We start from the raw sequence: 23841 nt of genomic DNA on the forward strand, positions 1-23841 counted from the left end.
AGGGATGGGCAGTGTAGCCACTCTTGAGTGGGTCAGTAATTCCAAGACAAAAGGGCTCTACCAAAGTTGAAAGTTGCTCAAGGGCCACAGTCTCTCATCAGACACTCCTTAGGAACAAGTTTTGATTAGTTTCCTAATCACTACCATTCTTACTTATCACATGTGCCCTACGTTTGCCAACCTCTTTTTCTCTATTCCCCCCACCTGTAGCTTCTGTCCAGAGTGTTTTTAGCTTTTCATTTCTGCCTCTCCTTTAAATGGGTGCTCCATTTTAGAAAAAAAATGATGAGTCATATCCATGGTGGTAACGGCAGCAGAATTGGGCAGGGAGTAAACCATTCTCCTTGAAACATAGTTTGATTTTTGACTAAATGAGAAACTAAATGTGAGTTTTCAAAATTCAACAGTTTCAGATTGCTTCATACTGAATGTGCCCATCCTCAAGTTCATATATGAAAATGCTAAGCCCCAAGGTGATGGTATGAGGTGGTGATGCCTCTGGGAAATGATTAGGACATGAGGATGGAGCCCTTCTGAATGGGACTGTGCTCTTAGAAAAAAAGATTCCAGAGGGTGTCCTCACCCCTTCCACCATGTGAGAACATACTGACAAGATGGTCATCTATGAAGCAGGAAGCAGGTCCTCCTGGGAGGCTATATCTGTTGGTGCCTCTATCTTGGACTTCCAGGCTCCAGAACTCTGAGAGATAAATTTCACTTTTTTATAAGCAATCCAGTCCATGGTATTTTTGTTACAGCAGGCCAAATGGACTAAGACAAATTCAGGAACTTCTGGTCATGTTAGCAGCTTTGGTGGGGTTGGTAATTCTCTAAGAAACATTTAGAATAGGGCCTGTGTTTAAGTAAGATTGGAGATTTGGAAAAAAAGGAGACTCGTGGACAAGAGTTGATAGTTGGAGGGAAAAACATTAAACAAGTGAACCCTTTCTTTCCTCTTATGTATAAGGTGATCAGGAACATGCATAACTACGCTGATCTAGGGTCAAAACCAGAGGTACAGAAGGTCAAACTCGCAGGGGGCAGCTAATAGAGAGGGGCAAAAAACATACGCAGGAGAAATATCCAAGGCCACTGCTGTGGAGTGGAAACAAATTTATTTGATTACTACCTAAAATGTGCTGCATGAGAAGCCAATGTAAGCCAAGCTGAGAGTGCAGAGACTACACGTCATACAAGTAGTCAGAGACTACATGTCCTACAGCAAGGGACTGTGGGGAGTTTCTGAATGAATTTTACTAAAATATAAACAGTGCAAAGAGCATGTGCACTAAGCCATGTGTGCTAATGAGACTATGAAGCCTTATGTTAGCTGAATTAAACAAAAATAAAAATAAAAAATTCCATGCTAGAGGGATGTTTTCCTCTATCTGTGTTCAGTATCCAGATTCAGAAATACAGAATGAGATGAATCTGTCTTTAATTGACAACTTTATTAATCTTTGTTAATATTCTCAACATTAAATCCACTCAGAAGTATTACTTCAATTCTCCAAAAGTGTACAGTAAAAATTTGGTCAAGAAACAGCCCCACATGATTCAATGCAGTGGTGATCCACTCAGCTCTTCTAGACTCTTTAAATTTACCTCTGATCATAGCAACTGTCTCCTTACCTTACATTTCTTCTGCATGCATGCTTGAACTTACTGTACTTTTCCATTAGCTGGTCTGTCCTTGCTCATATGTATTTATGTTTCATGTCCAGTGAATATGTCCTCTGTCTGCAGCTAGTTCATCTGGTACTCAGGAAAAGTGGAAGAAACTGCTTATTTGAATATTTTGTCTCATGCTTAGCACCTGATCATCCACATTTAGAAAAAAATGTACGGAGTGAAGGTAACCTGCTCCAATCCAACAGAGTTACTTACATGTTGCATGATAATTATACTTCTTGGTTTTAGCATCAATGTGTCAATAATAATAATAATAATAATAATAATAATAATAATAATAACAACAACAATACTAATTACTGTCATTTATTAAAGTGATTCAATTTTTGAAGTTTTAAATGTACAGCTAAATGCCAAAACCCATTTACGGAGAAATGGACCCTCAGATGGCTTATCTCTACTAGAGACTTTGCAAAGTACCATGACAAATTAGTGGACTATGTAACATTTGTGCCCAATATTCCAGACTCATAACTGAGTGCCCTCTGCCCTCTGCCATCTAACTTTCTAAAAGCAGCAGCTAAATCTCAATCGTATTTAGTGAATGTGAAAAACGCACAATGTCTGTTGTGTAAATTGTTTTCCTTATATATTAATATCAAAAGCAAGGTGTGCAAACATTCTAAAATATCATTAATAATATTGATGCAAATATGCATTGGAAAGGAATAAGTGATTTGTGACTTCAAATTTGATATTTGCTTGACAGAGAATTTAATTTTGCTTTAACGTTTTTCAGATACAAGTTAGATATTTTCCAATTACAAAAAAAAAAAAAAAAGCATGGGCTAAAATACAGTATAGATGTTTAGCAAATAATCCCTAAAATAGTAAATTATCTCCAGATTCTTTGTTTTTCTTACACAATGAGTGAATGTGGAAAATTGTGACATCAAAAAAAGAAAACTTTCTGTGTCTATGTATAACATACCTCTGAGTATGACATAAAGAAGTTATTAATAGATTTAGAGATAACAAAGATAAATCATATATATGAGATATAATATCCCTATACTTCCAAAAAAGGTTACGCGAGGCAAAAATGTGGAAGTCAAGAAATAGAAAGTCTGAACATAAGAACCATTTACTTTTTAATGATACCGTACTAGAACTATTAATATATCTGCATCTACATCTATATTTCTCTCTCCATATATATAGTCATAGAGAAAATCTACTTATATCTATTTATACAAGATATAAATCTTAGATAGAGAGAGTATGAAGATGGGGAGAAAAATCCAAAGCATAAAATTTAATACAATCTAGAAGTCATTCACAAAAAACCTTAATCTAATTGAACAGTTAAAATGAACTAAGCATCAACTTGGTAAAAACAGAAAAATGTAAAATAGCCCAAATAGCAGAAAAATAAATAAACAATAAAGCTTATATTGACATAAATGAAAGAAAATGAAACATATGAATACTAAAGATCATTCTTTGGAAAAGAATATATAATAGTTTATTAAGGAACAATAAGATAAATCAGAACTGTCAAAAATAGGGGCAACTATAGTGTAAAATAAAACCATATACTCCATAATAGCAGATGTGGTATTTTAGTGCTGTTACTCTGGCACTTAGAAAAGTGATTAGGGCATTGTGGTCACTCTGTTTTACTGTAGTTTTATTTTTTTAATGTTTTTAACTGATATAATAACCTGTGGAAAATTATCTTTGCAGATTTAATTTACTATGTAGATAAGCCAAATAAATAAAATCAATATATATTAACACGCATAGAAATTGGTTTGAAATTTTCCAAAATCTAGCATTAATAATTAAGATGTATATGGATTCAAAGACTTCATTCATACCTACCATGAAAATGCACAACACATAAAAATTAACTTGATATGTATGTATATCTATATCTACTTATTTATCTATAAAGAGAGGATTTTTATAACAGTGTATGAATGAACATAAAAATACTTTTAAAATATACCTTATCCTTAAATAAAATATAAATGTACATAACATAATATTATTTTGAGCTCTTTAGAAAGACTATGATATAATAGTTTTGGAAGTAGTAATGGGAGAGGGTTTGTCAACTTTGATTTTCTTAATAACACCAATGAGAGGACTTGCTGTACCAAATATGAAAATACATTTTAAGAATATCTATGATTTAAATAGTGTATTTTGAATTGGAAAGAGAGAAAAAAATTAATGGAAAAATTTACTAAAGGGCAGAAGTAGACCTTAGTGTAAAATTTTAGTATATGCTAAAGGTGACACTATGAAAAAAATTAGATAAATTATTTAATACATAGTTATAGGGTGACTTTTTATTTAAAAAAAATGAAATAAAATCAGTTCTTCTATGCTACCCACCACACGTCCAAACAGTGCATATAGATTATTTGACACAGTATTCAAAATAAAATAAAATATTAGTAAAATAAATATAAACAGTTCCATGCTTTTTAAAGGAAAGTTTTGTAAGTGATTATAGAAAACATAAATTATAGCCTCATTTAATTAGCAACATTAAAAATTATACATACAAATAAAAATAAACTTCTTCAACTTGCTAAAAACATAAAAGAAAATAGCTGTAATGTATAAGAATGATTACATAGAAAATTTAATATCAACTTAAAAATTATACCAATATATGACTATATAAAATAAAAAAATCCAACATGTATGTATAATCATAGAAAAGTCCAAGACAGAAATTTAAAACAATTAAAATATATATTTCTTATAATTTTAGAAATTTTATTTAAGAAATTTGTACTAGATGCTATAAAATGAACAGTTTAAAATCACCATGGATCTAATTAAAAAGGAAAAGGAAAACAAATAGCCCAGATTTGTTTTCAATGTGAAGATAAAGGAAATAACCTAAATACTTATAAAATCTGATTGATCAACTAAATGTTCTGTCTCTATAATGTGGAGAATCACAAAGCTAACAAAATTCCTATCCCCAAAGAATACTTTCTGACATGATAAGTATTTAGGATATAATCTTATATAGAAGCATAAATCACATCCTTATAAATAAACAGCAAAATCTCATTTTTGTATTTATCCGTATTTATATAACTATGTCTGTGTGGATTGAGTGAAATAAGCAGGAAAGATTTAGTGTACCAAAATGTTACGATCTCTAGTATTGTGAGGTAGGGGTATTTTTCCTTTTTTACTTTGTACATAGTATTGAAGTTTTATAAAATCACTATGTTTTATTTATAATTAACAAGCATAAATGATTTAAAAGTAAAAATCATTTAAAATCATTTTTTTAAATTATCGTTTTATAATTACCAAACAATAATCATTCAAATGATTTTTACCAAATAATGGCCAAATTATATTTAAATTATGTCTCTTAAATGTTTGCATTATTATATGTGTTATTTTTCTCAAGACCAGTGATTTTATTTTAATAGCAGATTCCCCTCAGATGTTAAGCTAAAGTTCCCAAATTACAATGCTTTCTGAGTCCTTTACTCACTTACTATTAGATCACGTTAGTTTGTATTATTGAATTCCTTTCCCCAATGTCTGTATTTAGAAAACAGAAAAAAAAAAAAAAAAAATATATATATATATATATATATATATATATATATATATATATATATATATATATATATATATATATATCTGTCCAGTGAGTAAGAACTGAAACAAGAAATGTTCCAGAATTAAAATTCTAGACAGCATATTTGGACAGGGGACACATTTATATTAACTATTATTTTTATCTTAATAGGTCAGACAATGGAAATCATACAACATATAGGTACATCTACTTAAAATAAGAATATTTCATACAACCAATAGAAATCTTCACATATGCAAACATAAAGTTTTGACACATTCTGTACAAGATATGTTTATCTCTTCAAAATATACTTGGTTTATATACTACAAACTACAGGTTTCATTGTTTCTTGATTTGATTATGCAGTTTTCATGTTCCTAATCATTTCTTTTCTTCAATTCTCTCTTTTAAACAGTAAAGAATTTGGGCAAGTCTGAACCAGGGCATACTTTTCTCCCTTGCTCACTTTATTTTGAAATACCCCTGATTAATAAGATTTATGGATGGGGACTTACTTGGCGGGGATTTGGGGCTGTTTTATTTTACTGTAGTCATTCTAGCTGTCCGTTGTCTCTGTTCTTCCTCAGGAATTGAACTTTTTACCTCCAAGAGTCCATATGCTCATCCGACTACGGAAAACGCCAAATGCTGCTTAATTGTATCTCTGCTTCAAAATTTGCAACAATTATTTTCACTACAAGCTTTACCGCCAGTGAAAATACTCAGGAAAGAAAAGAAGTACTCCACGCTGCGGTGAACACATAATTCTCCATAATTTAAACATAAAGAGAAAAAGTTGGGGCAGGTCCCAAACATTAAATAAGTATCTTTTTCTTTTTTGTGTGTCTTTCTAAATTTTATTTTGAAAATATCCTCTGGCTTTTTAAAAATCTAAGACCTAATAGATTGGTCCTTTTGCTAAAGTGCAACATCTTTGCAAAGGATGCCCAAAGATATCAATGAACACGAACTCTAGGTACTGTTTTTATTGTGAAGTTTTTATAGCACAGTGTTTCAAAAGTAAATCCACTGAGGACGATACTAGATTCCTGGTTTGCTCAGTTCTTTATTTGCTCACATTTTGTCCACCAAAGACCATCCTTTAAGAAAATTAAGAATGAAAATATTTATTGTTGTATGTAGGACTCTTTAGTGAGAGTAACATGATATATGTTAGCATTGACATGCTAGTTTGATAATAAAAATCTGACCTGTCATCTTTGATCCAAATATTTATAAATATTATTCTTCTGGGATTATTCCCATGCCTGCACAAAGCAAATCCAGAGCCAAAAGAACTCAAACAGGGAAGCCTCTGGTGAAAGTCATTCAACTGCCTTATCCGCAAAGCAACAATTTTACCAGCATTCTCCTTATTTGTCTGATTCCAATGTTTGTCAAGTAAACATGACATTGTATTTGCTGATTTGCAGCATTCCCTAGCATACGGTGCCTTCTTAAAGCTATGTTTAAAAACTCTTATGGTAACAGAGGGGGACAATTTCCCCATCTCTATAGATGAGTACTTATAAAAATAAAATTCACTCAGAATATGTACAGTATGCTTAATCCTAAATTAAAGTAGTTGCTGAAATGCTATTACTTAACCCCAAGGCATATGTGATGTCTAAAGAAACAAATTCAGTGTTTAATTAACTGAAATCCTCCTGTAAATGGAGCTGATATGTGTGTGTGCAGTTCAAGGCAGGATGCATTTAGAGAAGAAAACTGCTCAGAGGGCTTGCTATTTTCCAGCAGCCAGCCTGCCCTATCTGAGGCAGACAGATTCCTCACATGGCTACATGTTCTAAATTAGGGAGTGGGGAGGTTCATCTAGAGTGCACAGATTAAAATTTTCAATAGACCAAAAAAAATGTCTCGAAGGCATGAATGGGCCTGTCACTTTCCCTCTGCCTCTCCAGCATATGATGGATTCACTTTATCCCCATCATATAACCCGTGAGATCTGTCTGGTTCTGTCCGTTATTCTTGGTCTTCAGTCATGCTGAAACAGAGGTTGTGGTTAAACAAATCTGCTTTTATGGAGCAAAGCACTGTGAAACAGAGCTGATTAGGACCTGACACATTGAATTAGACTAGGCTATAAAGTTGGCTGATGACTCTATTGTTTCAGGGTCCCAGGTCTGACTCTGCCATTCTTTCTAACCACACAAGTTACTTTGTTTTGTTTTAATTTAGGGGAGAAAACTTTTGCTAGAGTGAAGGAATTTTCTGCTACAATCATGTAAGGAGTTTATTTCTAATCTTTACTAAGCATTTCCTTTTTTCCTGTAACTTAAAACCCAGGTTCTTGCCCAGTAGACTCTAGATTAACAAATCAAAGAACGAACATGAGAATTAACCATCGGAGGAATGGTATTTTAAAATATTATCGTGTGAGAAATAGCCAGACAAATGACTGATAAAGTAAATAATAAAATATGCGTGAAATGTTCTAAAATGTTTTTCTTTGTTTTTTTGTAAAAGCCCTCTGTAATTATAATTAAGATTATTCTTCAGAGTCTGGCATAACAATGTAACCTAGCTTGAAAACTATAAAAGAAAAACTTCTAATCCTCTTTATAAGAGGATGGTGGTTATTGTATTAGAATAGTTACATTTCCTATGCTATTGCATACCTTCGGGATATAGTTCATGTATGTGCATACATTTACACACCAAGATAAATCCAGAACATCTATCACTACTCTGTTTCTGAGTAAATATTCTCTGAAAGATGCTTACCTTTACATGCATCGTTATTGCCATTTATGCCAATACAGTATATTTTGTTTCTTCCAATGCTACAGAATTTTGTTTTTATGATTTTATTTGACAATTATGAAGCTCATACTATTTCAGCAGTCAAATAAACTTCAAATGTCAATTCACCTCAGGGAGACAATAATATAAAGAATATCAGTTAGAAAATTAGAGATAATAGATCTTTAAGATCCTAATTAGTTGAATGTGGCATCTTTTCACATCTCAATTCAACAGACCAAAGTTTAAATTATAGAAGAGAGATGGATCTGATTCCTGAGACCAAGTTTTAGAAATAAACGATAAAGCAGAGTTCACTGGGCCTGACCCCTCCTTCAAAATGCCTGTGTTAATCTTACTGCTGCTGCATGAGTGGTCGTCCAGGGCTGGTCTGTGGTATACCCATTGGCGAACCCTATGCCCTGAGTTCTATCTGCCCTCTTCCTAGTTCAGGTGATACAAGTGTCTGATCTTAGTTATTTTTCAGATATTTGAGGGATGTGATAATTCCAAACAGAATGTAACATATAAAAACAATTGTTCTTGAAATTGCTATTGCTCTTTGACATCTTTTACAGTCTTTCACATTCAGTCTTTTCAGAGAGGGATTGGAATTGTTCCAGATTTCTAAAACTTGATTAAAAATTGAAGAGAATCTGTGTTTTATTATTAATGTTTATTTAGAGATTCCTATGACTTATAATCTTGTTGAGGACTCATCTGATGGTCGCTAAGAAACATAAATATGATAGAATTACTTTACCTCAAACACCAGATTAACCTTTTTATGACACATATGTCACAGACGACATGTGAGTGTGGAGTCATTTGGGTTTTTCCTGTGATACATAACGTCTGACATTATGAGAAACAAAATTATTTTATTTTTTTAACACCTTTAGACTTGGTAAGAGCACTCAGGACCACCCACTATCTTTATATGGTGCAGGAGGATAGAAAGACACAAGTTCTCATAACCTGTTGTTACATTTTGTTGTTACATTTATAATATAAACTATAGGTTGAGGCAAGACTTAGGGGCCTGTGAGAGGGTAGGGCTTCAATAATGTGTATCCTGTGTTGAAGTTCAGAGGATTCCAGGGCTCAGGGGCTCTAACTGATTTCTGTGATAAGTACATCAGCTTGTCCTATCCAATTCCTCTATCACAAGAGGCAAAGGGGCTTTTCTGGAAACTTGCATTTGCATCTGAACTTGTATTTTCCTTGATACATTTAAAAATTACTCCACACATGAGCATACATATGCTTGCCTACCCATATACACATATCTCAGAGCTGCAAATTCAACCAGTGAAAACATAACTGTAGACAAACTTATGAAACGTATCTGCAATTATGAAGTCTATTTTGGTTAACTCTGAGATTACATAAAACTGTAATGCTAAATTAAACCCTGAAATAATTTACTTAAGGTCATTTTCACTCAACATGCTAATACAAATGATTATCTTTTCCCAACATTTTCCAATTAAACAAAATACATCTAATTAAAGTACTACATGGAGAAAATCCTATTGAATTGGGTACACAGTGCCAAGGAAGATTGATAGTTTGTTCTCCCTTTGCCTGCATTGTATTTAGGCAGCTATGTAACATATAAACAAATAAATAATTGAGATAAGTTCAGCTACTAAGAAGCACTAGGATTAAGATAAAAATGGGCAATCTGGTTAAGAGTTTTGAGAGATGGATATGTGGAGGATTTTTAGGGATCTCATTGGGTAAGACACCTCTGAAGCCTGGGTATCGACTTTAGAATTAATTATGCATGACATTAGAGTAAGAGCCTTCCAAGTCAAAGAAATAGCATTTATAGAATGCTGTAATAAAAATACCTTGGTTTTGTAAAACTAAAATAAAGCTATTTGGGTTAAAGTATAGTGAAAAGGGGAAGAGTGGTCACGATGGATCTCAGAGAAGTAAGCAGTCATCAAATTATGTAGGAACTTTCAGACTGTAATATAAAGCTGGAATTTTATTTTGAGAACTACAGAAAACATGGGGCATGGTTGACAAGGGTGTGATTGATGTTTCAGAAAAAATAACCCTGGTTGTTCTATAGAACATGAAGAAGGTAAGTGTGGAGGCAGGAACTGGTTAGCAAGCTATGGACGTACTCCAGGAGAGAGATGATGGTGGTCATGGCACAGGTTTTGGCCATGGAAATAGAAAAGCACAGTTTGATTCTGGACACTTTGAAAGTAGAGGTGATAGGACTAAGTGATGGAGTGAATAGGGGTATGAGCAAAAGAGATAAATTACTCCTAGGTTTCCCCTTAAGTGGCAGGGTGAAGGATCATGGCATTTATTGAAAGGGAGAATGCTTGATCAGTGTGGGAAGAAATTAGTAGAAGGAAAAAAATGTTACCTTTGTTTAAACTTAGTACATATCTTAGTGAAGACAGTAAGTAGGAAGTGGGATATGGGGATCTGATGGTCATGGAATAGGGCTTTGCTATTGCCGTACATTTGAAAGTCAGTATACGGATGTTGTCTACATTCATGGGACAAATAAGGTAACTTTGGGAGGGTGTGCAGGACTGGGTTAGGAAAGAGCCCTAGGATACTTCTTTATTCAGTGAACTGATAAAGTAGAAAAAAATACCAACATAGGAAATGTGACCACATTGCCAATGACTGAAATGTCAAAAAAAAAAAAAAAAAAAAAAAAACTGAGGAAAGAAAATTTTATAAGAAAGTGAGAGAGAGTACCAAATGCTAGCAAGATATGATGTAACATGAAGACAGAAAATTGACCTTCAGGTTGGGCAAAATTTATAGCCTTTTGAATGGTGGCATAGAAAGTGTGATTAGAATAGCTGAGGAGTACTGGGCAATGAGGAAATAAGACCAGTATGATAGGAAAATTTGAAGAAATTGAGCTAGGAAGGAAGGGACATCACAGTACAAGGACAGGAGGGAATAGCATCAAAGATACAGGTAGTGAGGTCGGCCTTTGAATAATGACCTTTCTTTTATCTCCACAGGTTGAGCACATGGGTCTATATTATTTAAATGGTGATTGAAAAACCAAGTAGTTCTTCACTAGTTTCAAATGTCTTATTCTTGTGCTGAGAGTCAGGTTGGGAAGTAGTTGAAGATTTGAGGAGAAATTAGACTGTCATCCCAGGGGCCAGAAAGGGTAATTCACTATTTTATCCCATAGTGTTGCAAGCCTATTTGACATCAGTGATCATAAATTTGAAATGAGTACATCCAGCAAGTTTGTGGAATTTTTCTCCTGCAACATTCAACTTCTTGGGTACGTGCAACCCCTATACATCATCAAGCTTCTGAAGCAGTGGTTTTTCAACAGATGAGTATGAAAATAGAAAAAAGAAAAGGAAAAAAGAAAAAGAAAAACAAGTTTCTGGGAGTTAATGACGTTTGCAAGATAAAGATTACAGTGCTAAGAAAAGGAAGTTGCAACAAAGAGGGTGAAGACAGTAAACATGATGTAGGGTCAATGCATTCATCGGAAGTTGCTATGGGCAGTAAAGCAAATCAGTTTGCAAAATCGGAGACAGATTAACAAGAAACAAACATTTGAAATAAGGATTCAGAGGTAGCCCAAATATTGGTCATGGGGAGGTAAATGGGCAGTAGAGTGTCTAGAGTGAATTTGAGAGGAAAGCAGAGAAAAGGAAGTCTAGGAACTGAAAAGCCAATGATCAGTGTTTGATGGATCATCCTGTGAATGCTGCAGTTTCCGGGAATGATGCAAAAGCTGTGAGGAAGAAGGAAGACAGTGTACCTTGTGCTAAAACTAATACTACATGATAGTGATACCTGGGAGGTCATAATGTAATCCCCACTATCAGGGGTAATGGTGAGAATGATTTCAAGGACAGTATTTTAATGTGATTGTGGGTTGTGGAGGCTGAAATGAATCTGTGATTTAGGACAGCAATGAGAGGTTTGCAAAGGATGGGGTATCTTCGGGTGACTCTAATGTTTAAGAATTAGGATTTAATAAATAAAAGTTAAATTGTAATTCATACTTTAGTTTGTAGTGTAGAGCTTATGTTTATGAATTGATGCAAAATGCAAACACCAAGTAAAATGCTGAAGAGGAATGTAACCCTGGAGAGTGAGAAAAGGCAGGGGACGTTTGTTAAGGATGCTGAAACTGAGTTTTGCAGATACTGAAAATATTATTTAGTGTCAGAGATTCTAACTAAAGCAATTATTCTAGATAAGAAACTAAATAATCACACTAATCCTAAAACGTAGACATTAAAAAAAAAAAGAAAAAGAAAAATCTGGAATAAACGTAATTCAAAATACATCTCTATTATATAAAAAAAAAGGAACTACACGGATATATGCTGATAGGGATGAACACCTTAATTGTGCTTATAGGCACAATGGCTCATCAGGGCTAATTTCAATTTTAAGTGTGTGTGTGTGTGTGTGTGTGTGTGTGTGTGTGTGATAGCAGTATTTAGGTAGACGTTAAGTAGCATTACATTCAAACACATTTGAGACTGGAAACTTGTTTGTACTGGAAAGCTCAGTAATAAAAAATAAGTTTATTATAAAGAGAAAAGTAATAAAACACATGCTATGAAATTAAATATTTCTTTTAATCCAGGGGTTATTGAACTGATGTTTGTATTATAAAATCTACACTATTTCACTACAGATTTGTGTATTGAATATGAGTGCTAGTGGTTATAGCTCTGTTTCACAGTAAAGCACACCATGAATTTTGATAGAGGTATTCATTACTGGATAGGTTTTCTGGTTAGAGGCTTTACTATAAGAAATCAAACTAAAATGCTTCTGCACAGTGAAAGAAACCATTGACAAAATAAAGAGTCAACCAACTGAATGGGAAAAGACTTTTGCAAACAATGCTTCTGGTAAGGGGATGATATCCAAAATACCTAAGGAATTCATACAACTCAACAACAAATCAACAAAGAATCCAATTAAAAAATGGGCAGAGAACCTGAAGAGACATTTTTCCAAAGAAGACATACAAATGGCCAATAGACATATGAAAAAATGCTCAACATCACTAATCATCAGAGAAATGCAAATGAAAACCACAATGAGATATCACCTCACACCAATTAGAATAGCTTTCATCAACAACAGAAATAGCAACAAGTGTTGGAGAGTCTGTGAAGAAAAAGGAACCCTCATACACTGTTGGTGGGAATGCAGATTGGTGCAGCCATTATGGAAGGCAGTGTGGAGGTTCCTCAAAAAATTAAGAATAGAATTACCATATGACCCAGCAATACCTCTCCTGGGTATCTACCAAAAAAAGCTGAAAACATTTATCCATAAATATGTATGCACTCTGATGTTTATAGCAGCTTTATTTACGGTGGACAAGACATGGAAACAACTGAAATATCCTTCGATAGATGATTGGATAAAGATGTTATGGAATATATACACAATGGAGTACTATTCTGCAATAAGAAAAGATGAAATAGTGCCATTTGCAACAACATGAATGGATCTTGAGATTATTATGTTGAGTGAAATAAGTCAGACAAAAAAAGTTGAGAACCATAGGATTTCACTAATATGTGGTATATGAAACTGAAAACAACAAAAGAACAAGAAAAACAAATGAAAAAACAAAAACTCATAGACACAGGCAATAGTTTAGTGGTTACCAGAGGGTAAGAGGGCGGGAGCGTGGTAGATAAGGGTAAAGGGGATCCAATATATGGTGATAGAAAGAGAACTGACTCTGGGTGGTGAACACACAATGTGATGTATAGATGATGTATTACAGAATTGTATACCTGAAATCTTTGTAACTTTACTAACAATTATCTCCTCAATAAACTTAAAATAAAAAAAGAAAACAAATTTGGACTCAGACACAATTTTTAGAGATGAAATAACGGTTTAGGAACTTACATTACACTTAGCTTAGCAAATTCGTCTTATTCTATACACACTTATATTGCAATTGTCATTTATTCTAGTTGACTTCTTCATGTATATTATTTTGCTAAATATAAAATTAGTGGCATTCAAACATAAATTCAGTAGAAATATCATATGTATATAATCTAACAAAAATATCTATTTGATAGGGATCTTCCATATTTGTTCAAGATTATTATGTGTTTATGAAATAATTAATTTGTTGTGATTTTATTTTTGTTACATTTTATTGCTGAAAATGTAGTAAAGTAATTGAAATTAAAATGTGATGGTTCTTGGATGGGTCCATGAATTGCAAAGTTACGAAACAAAAGTAGGAATATGTATTGAATTTATGTGGTTGATTTTTAACAGAGGCATTCCAGATTAAGGAATATTAGTTGCTAATGTTTTACTTTGAATGTACTCATTACATCATTGATTATATATGTTACTTTTAGAATATCTAGGATGATAGTTATTGCAAAATGGAATGATTTTTTTTTTTCTCCTTGAGATGAGAAGGAAATAGTTCAGTATGGGATTGGAACTGTGATCATATAATTCTAAGAAAAATAGGGTGTAGATTGAATCTATTTCTCCAAGCAATTATTAATAAATGTAAACCCTGGATAATAAATCTATTCATATAGCATAATTAATCTCTATTTGATGAAAGATAGAAATTAAGAAAACAATCCCATTTATAACTGCATCAATTAAATACTTAAGAATAAATTTAACCAAGAAAGTAAAAGACCTGTAATCAGAAAATTATGACATTGGAGAGAGATATTAAAGAAGATATAAATAAATGGAAACATATACCATGCTCATGAATAGGAAGAATTAAAATAGTTGAAACACTCATATTACTCAAAGCAATCTATACATTCAATGCAATACTTATCAAAATCCCAATGGAACATTTTACAGTACTAGAACAAATATTCCTAAAAATCTATATGGAACCATAAGAGACCCCAAATAGCCACAGCAATCCTGAGAAAGACAACAAAGTTGGAGGTACCATGCTACCTGATATCAAATTATATATACTACAAGCCCATTGTAATCAAAACAGCATGGTATTGGCATAAAAACAGACACATAGATCAATGGCACAGAATAAAGAGCCCAGAAATTAACCCATGCCTATACAGTCATTTAATCTACAATAAAGGAAGCAACAATATACATTGGAGTAAAGACAGTCTATTCAATAAATGGTACTGGGAAAATTGAACAGATATATGCAAAAAAAAAAATGAAACTGGACCACCTTCCTTTAACATATACAAGAAAAAAACTCAAGATGGATTAAAGAATTAAATGTAAAACCCAAAACCCTAAAACTCTTAGAAGAAAATATAGGAAGTAAACTCTTAGACATTACCCATAGCAATATTTTTACTGATATATCTCCTCGGGCAAGAGAAACAAAAGAAAAAACAAACAAATGAGATTACATCAACCAAAAAATTTTTGCACAGAAAAGGAAACCATCAACAGAACAAAAAGACATTCTACTGAATGGAAGAAGATATTTGCCAATGATACATCTGATAAGGGGTTAATATCCAAAATTTATTTTTTAAAAAACAACACATCTCATACAACTCAACACCAAAAATCAATACAATTGAAAAATGAGCAGACTGATATGTGGTATATAAACCAAAAACAACAAAAGAACAAGACAAACAAATGAGAAACAAAAACTCATAGACACAGACAATAGTTTAGTGGTTACTAGAGGGCAAGGGAAGAAGGGGGAGGGAGATGAGGGTAAGGGGGATCAATTATTTGGTGATGGAAGGAGAACTGACTCTGGGTGGTGAACACACAGTGGGATTTATAGATGATGTAATACAGAATTGTACACCTGAAATCTATGTAATTTCAGTCACAATTGTCACCCCAATAAATTAAAAAAAAGAAAAAAAAACAGAGAAACATGTCTCCAAAAATCACACACAGATAACCAATAGACATATCAAAGATGCTCAACATCACTAATCATCAGAGAAATGTAAATGAAAACTACAGTGAGATAACACCTCACACCCGTCAAAATGGCTATCATTAATAAATCAACAAACATGAGTGATGGCAAGGATGTAGAGAAAAGGGAACCCTTGTGCACTGTTGGTGAGATTGCAAATTGGTGCAGCCTCTATGGGAAACAGAATGGAGATTACTCAAAATATTAAAAATAGAACTATCTTATAAGCCAGCATTTCCACTCCTGGGTATTTATCCAAAGAAATCCAAAACACTAATTTGAAATGATATACACATCCTGTGCTCACTGCAGTGCTATCCACAATAGCCAAGATATGAAAACAACCGAAATGCCTATCAACAGACAATTGCATAAAGAAATTTTGGTACATATATACAATGGAATATTACTCTGTCATAAAAAGAAGAAATCTTACCATTTGAGATAACATGGATGGACCTAGAGGATATTATGCTAAGTGAAATAAGTCTGACAGAGAAAGACAAATACCATGTAATCTCACTTATATGTGCAATCTAAAGTATAAAATAAGTGAACAAACAAAACATAAAGAGACTCATAGATGCAGGGAACAAATTGATGATTGCTGATGGAAGGGAATTTGGGGGATTGGGTGAGAAAGGTGAAGGGATTAGGAAAGAAAACTTGATATTTACAAAATAGTCACAGGGATGTGAAGTTCAGTATGTGGAATATAGACAATAATATTGTAAAGACCATACATCGTGTCAGATGGGCACAAGACTTATTGAGGTATCACTTCATAAATTATATAAGTGCCTAACCATTATGCTATACACCTAAAACGAATGTAAAGTATTATTGAATGTCACATATAATTTAAAAAATTGTATATAATCATGGGATGTAAAGTACAGCACAGGGAATACAGTCAATGGTATTGTAATAGCTAAGTGTGGTCTCAAATGAATAGTAGACTAATTGGAGCTATCACTTTGTGAGGGGTGTAAATGTTTAATCGCTATGTTAGTTTGTACACCTGAAACTAATAATAAAAAATATGTATGTATCATAGTATGCTAGACTAACAGTGTATGAAAGAATCTAATGCAATGGTTAACATACCTATTCCCTCTTGAATCAGAGAAATTCAGGAAATGTAAAAAGTTGTGATATTCATAATATGTTGTACTCAACTATAGTTCACTACTATAGGTGGATGGGAATCACCACTATAATTGAGTAAAAGGGAATAGCATAAAAATTGAATTTCAAAACAAAAATTAGTATAAAATGTATAATAGATTGAAATACCACAAATAACATGTTTTTTTAAAAATATATCATCAATTACAGACAATTTCAAAAACCTACTTTCCATAGTTGCTTCATGCATAAATCATATCTGTCATGTCATTTTGGTTTGCAGTATATTTGATCTAATATTTCCCCCAATATTAGTATATTTGTCTAATTTTGGGATCAAATGCATCTCATTGTTTATACATCAAATGCTGCAATGATGATGATAATTTTTATTCTGTGCTTTGTGGCTCTTTTTTTTTTTAATTTATTAGTTTCAGGTGTACAAGACAAGGTAATACTTAGACGTTCATCATTTATATCCCTCACACTGTGAACCCCCATCCCCCCATCCACTATCCCTCCGACCTCACACTGAGCCATCACATTATATATATAAAATTATAGTTGGCATACATTAATGTTTAGCTTCTGGTGTACAATGCCACATGGCTCTTTTTAATTGAACTCAAACAACTATTTAAAAATTTTTAAAATAACAATCAACTAAAACTGATTATTCTGGGTCATGTAAGTAATAAAATAACTTACTCTATTTAAACCTTTCCACCAAACGTAATTCAGGAAAACAACATATGGAACAGCAAAAGGGCATTTATTATAATTTCCATTTATTAGGAGGAAAATTTATAAGAGGGAAAGTTGTTGACCATTACTGAGTACCTACTATGTTAAAACTAGACAGCCCAATAGAAACTCTCATTGACTTTCATTGACTTCAATGAGTTTCACACTATTTACTGGGGAAATGTTAACTCTAGATCTGGGGGGGATAAATTTCTTTCAACAAAACAGTGCTATTATTATTTAGGTTTTATGATTGTGGGTCTCCATGATCTTAGGAGGGTCTGTCTATGAGCAAAGCTGTGAGTGTGAATATTAATGATCAGTTATTTAGTGGATAGACCATAGCACTAGAGATAAAACTGAAAGCCAGAAAAGGAGCAAGTGGTCGCAGGCTAAAGTGAGGAACAAACCCTTTTAAATAGTGAATCAGGCTGAAAGTTCAAGGAGAGAGAGAGAGGAAGGGAAGGGCATTTATGTTATGAAACAACCTCCCATTCAAAAGGCACAAGACTTTTAAGTATATTATCCCATGTCCTCCCATGAACCCAATGAAATATTAATAGCCCATTTTATAGAAAAAGCCCCTTGAAGCTGAGAGCACTTATATAGGTAATCCAAGTTTCCTGATAGTAAATAGTGAAACCAGAGTCCAAAATCTAAACAAACTCACTCAATAATCCATGGATTGTGAACTAAATGCTTGCTACACAAAGTGTTCTGTGATACGGGACCAGCATGTCTTTGGGAGCTTGTTTGAAAAGAAAACTCTCATAGCCCAGACCAGGACCATAGAAGTAGAATCTGCATTTGAACCTGCTCTACAGCTAGAACTTAATCACATTAAAGAAGCACTAAACTAAAACCTTCTCATGGAACTATACTGAAGGATAAGTAAAACCAGTGACAGGGACTTTAGAAGTTGAATGAGACAAAGTTGAAATCAATGAGAATTAACTCCACAAATACAAATACCTGCTGGGGATTTCTCATGGGAAGGTTGGCCTGCTACCTCAGACAGAGGCACAGGTTTAAGTGGCCCAGACATGACCAGACTCTGACCCATATAAGAATCCATAAAAACGTATCCAGACATGAACTGAAAATAACTATGATTTCTGTGTTACCAACCTTTCATTTTACATTTCAGTTACTGATTTATGCAACAGTGATATGTTGAAACCAGAATCAAGTCTTCTACTTCCCTACCCCCAAATCAGGGCTTGAGATAAAGAAGTGCTTGTACCCCACAAATGAGATGGTATATTCTTGATTTTTCAGGATTGCTTTGATTTCAAGTATCATGTTATTATTAGATGATATAACATGTTAAAAATAGTCTAAAATTTTGACAGATGCCATAGACATTTATCATAACACATATCAATGAAGTGAAATACCTGGACATACAAAGTTTAAGTTTTGAAAGTATGATTTGCTAGAAGTTTTCACTCTAGGTAGAGTGCTCTAATATCTAGTATTATGATGTTATGTAAATTCTACATTAGGACAAAACCAAAACCCATTGTTTATTTTTTTTTAGTGAACAGTTTACAATGGTTGTTAATGTTCAACTGTGGTGTGTCACAATTATTTTCCTATTTATTAACAGTCTTGAATGTAAACACTTTCAAAATACTGCTAAATTTTAAAGTCATTCATTCATTTATTGAATGCTTAATATATGTGAGGTATTATTTAAATTATTAGGGTTAAAAAATACCTGTGATTTGGTTCAGGAAGCAAAGGCACATGAGTAAGAAATAAAAACGAGTGTCTCTAGCTGTATTTTAGAAGCTAGAGGATTCATGGACACAAAAAGAGAGTCTCAATCAACCTAGGATGAGGTTAAATCATTCATAGAAGATAGGAAGTTTGATATAAATAAGGTCAATAATTACCATGTGAAGAAGTTGGTTAGGGAAAGTCCCATGGGGAATACACCACAGTAAGCAAAGCAGTCAGGGGGAAAAGTCACACACACACACACACACACACTCACTCACTCACACACACACAAAATAGTGGTCAGGAAAAATGAGTAAAGGTGCAAAAATCTAGAAGAGGACAGCGAGCTAGCCAAAATTCACAGACAACTTTTTAGGAACACAGGTGTCTAAATTTGATGTTATTGTTAAACTTGTTTTACATGCAAAGGCAGATGTGAAAGTTTTACTATGTCAAGTTTTGTATGTGAAGAGTAAAAGAAGGAGCTAAGTTTAATATCTTGGTCTATTTAATAGGAAAATAGAGGGATTAAGTAATGTGCAGCAAACAATATAAGCCATCTTCTGGGTATGAATGGGTACTTGAGCCAATCATGGAGGTCAAACCATTTGTAAGTTAGAGGATCAGCAAAAATATGAAACTAGACATGTATGAGACACGGGAAGAGAGACATTCAAAATATCAAGAGTGAGAGTCAAAAGAAGTCATGTCATTAGTATGAGAGTTCCAACTTTTGCTCAGATCTGCTTTCCAGAATCAAACTTCTAGCTGAGCCATCTAGTTTTTTTTTTTTTTTTTTTAAGTTAACATATAAGCTCTTTATACGGCCATTGTAATGGCCATTGTAAAAACCAAAATTCAAAAGAGAGATAAATGCATAAAAAAATTTCCATCAGACTTCCAACCTTTCTGAAATAATTATCGTTATTTTCATTATTTCGTTATTTTCGTTATTTCGTTATATTGTTATTCGTTTATTTATTGTCACAAATAAAGATTTGTGACAATATTTCCACATGTCTCTTGCAGGAACATGGAATTATATCATATATATGTTTCATCACAGACACAGTTTAAAGTATTTTCATTTCTTGTGTTCTGTTTTATTTTGTTTTTACATATCTTTTGCTCCCTAAATAATTAATAATATCAACCTGTTTTATTTGCTTTCTAAAAAGTTTGCATTGACAATTTTAAAATATTATTTGAATAAGTTAGATTTTCAGGTCAGAGTTTTGTCTTTATCACATAGAGATAACACAAATAGAATGAAAACAATGTGGGGCCGACACATGCCATTTGACTATGTTTAATAATATACTTAATTGCATTAGCGTGACAGCATGTTGAAGTGGTTACCTCTGGCTCCAGAGATAAACTGTTCGCACTGGTATCCTGATTATTCTTTTTCATTTTTTTTTCCAGCTGTGTGTGATGCTGGGCATTCACTTATCCACTCTGTTTTATTTACTGTAATAGGGGTAAAAAATAAAACCTAATGGAGTGGTTGGGAATTAAATTGGTTAATATGTACAGGTGAAGCAATTGGAATTATGCTTGGCACATAATAGTTAATAAACAATAACTCATTTTTGGTTATTGCTATTACTTTAATTACCAGGGTTATTACTATTCCATTCTTGGCTCTAGAACCATGTATGACCCCTATCTGACTCAGTTCCACATTTGTATTTCCATGAAGTGCCCATAGATCTCTTTTATGATGTACCATATGCACTCAGGTGGTGGGGGGAGAAGCACGTGTTAGCTTTGTCCATTAAAATTGTGTTGGGATAATTGTGGTCTCACGAGAAGATGTCTTAAGGTCAAATTTTCATTTCATAAGAAGGCACCTGTCTCAGTTATAGGCATTTTGCAGAATGTCTCCCTGGACCTTGACTCCTCCTCTAGTTTTCCCAAAAGGGCAGTATTGAGGAGCACCTGCAGAGTCTTGATGAGGGTTGCAGTTCTGATCCTTGTTCCTCTTCCAACAATGTGAATGATAAAGAAGGGAAAAAGCTGTTGCACTGCAGAGATTCCCCGGAAAATCCACTACAGCATTACTGAAAACAACAAAGAAGTTCAGAGAAGATTTAGCAGCAGGACAGAAACATGAGGCGCTGACAGATACTCCTACTAAATGCAGTGTTCAAGTTGTCTTCCCTTACAATTCACCTACTGGTTTTAATTAGTGTTGGCAGCAATTATTTACCCTATTTCAAATATCATCAATATTTCTTCAAGAGCTTTTGCCTTAATGATAACCTGATATCACAATAAACATGTTGCATTTCAACACTCATAATCACACTTATTCCAAATATTTTTAAAAACCTTATTGGAATTTTAGTAAATGTCAGAGTGCAGTATATGTTGTAAAGGGTCTGAAGTTTCATGTATGGGACAGCCATATCTGCAGTTTTTTGGAATCATATAGCCTGAACAATTTATTACTTTTCACCAGAAAGTCATTATTTCCAAGGATGTTTAGGATATTATTTGAAGATGATGAGTTATGATTTCATGGTCAATAATATTTATTTTCACTGATTAAAGTAAAAAGGAAAGTTACTGATATATCATTCAAATCTGGTTATTTCTAATTTTATTTATTCTATCAATTATTAAAGCCTAATAGACTCTAGGAAAGTGATGTGAAATTAGAAGTAGCTTCTTGATAAGCTTCATTTATTCTCTTTGCAACATGATTCACTTAGTGATTATGTTTCTTGGGTTTTACAAACCTAGGAAGTCAGTAAATCAATGGGTTTCCACCATTTGCACCAGCTGCAAAAGACATATCTTTTGATGGAAGCTGATTGGCAAATTAACATATTTAAAATAAAATTTTAATCTGCTATTGGGAGTTAGAATTAAAAATTACAAATCTGCTCTCAATTTTGAAAAAGAGCACAGTAAAAATTATAGATAATAAAAGAATATAAATGTCAAAATATCATATTTCTTCAATTTAGTATTATTTTAATTGTTAAATCTTAGCCAAAAACGTAGGCTGGTCTTGGCATTCTCAACAGAGTTTAAATCAATTAAAATAAAAACTATTTTATTTGAATTAAAATTACTAAACATTTTAATTACTAAGTAAATCCTTTTCACACATACCATGTTTCCCCAAAAATAAGACCTAGTCGGATAATCAGCTCTAATGTGTCTTTTGAGTCTTATGTTAATTTTTGCTCCAAAAGACGCATTAGAGCTGATTGTCCAGCTAGGTCTTATTTTCAGGGAAACACGATAGTTAAGAAACACGTTCAGAGTTATTATTTAGAGTTAATATTTAGAGAAAAGTATTAAAGACTAGCATATTCTTGGAAAAAGTACTTTATCACTTACCTTATTAAAACTATAAATGCCCTACTGTCATTTGTAGCTGCATAATTTTAGCAATATGTAACATTCTTGGTGTTACTACCATTTATAACAACAATAAGCTAACATGAGAAATTAAATTGCAAATGCATATTCATTAATTGCTAAAGCTTTTTAAAACTATAATTTTAAAATAGGTGAACATTATTCAATTAAGTTGCCCCAATGGTGTCAGATATATATGTGTCCCAGTTAGAGGGGAGGCAGTGATTACAGGATGTAGGGAAATAGTCCTAAGCCAACATGAATACAATATTTAATATACAGTCAGGAAATACAAGTATTACACTATTGGCCCTTGGTAGCTAACCCAGAGACCTCTCAGTGCTGAGCTAGAAAAACTGAAGTCTGATTTTGACTTCATCATATAAATAAAATGTCATCCTCACATCAAATTCCACCCACAGTGAACTCCTGGCATGGTTAATGATTATAATCTTCACATTTAATCATGGGAACTCAGTGACAGGCAAACAAAGGTTAGCTAAACTGCCAATTCAGATGGTTTCAACAGAGAAAAACTCCACAAGTTGTATTTTTGAATGTGCATATACAATTCCAACAGCACTTTTCCAGAATGCAGTTGAATTTGTACAAAACATAGTTACATGAAAAAACTAACCGTTTGTTTTATCCTTTATGTGGTAGGAATTATATGGAAGTTTGTTAGGTTTCTTCCAAATGTCTGATTTCCAATGCTGATTTCCTCGTTGAATTAAGTTGTGGGTTGTTCACAGAATGTGCAACAAAATCCCTTATAACCTAACAAAATGAAAAAAACTTGGGACACATTTTATGATAGAATGTATTCAGAAATAATTTAAAGCTTTTCAGAATTTTACACAAACACACTATTAAATAAAATTAATTTACTATATTTTAACTAGTTAATCAGAATAATTTAATAGAT

This window comes from Rhinolophus hipposideros (genome assembly GCF_964194185.1).
Source record: "Rhinolophus hipposideros genome assembly, chromosome: 4".
NCBI lineage: Eukaryota > Metazoa > Chordata > Mammalia > Chiroptera > Rhinolophidae > Rhinolophus > Rhinolophus hipposideros.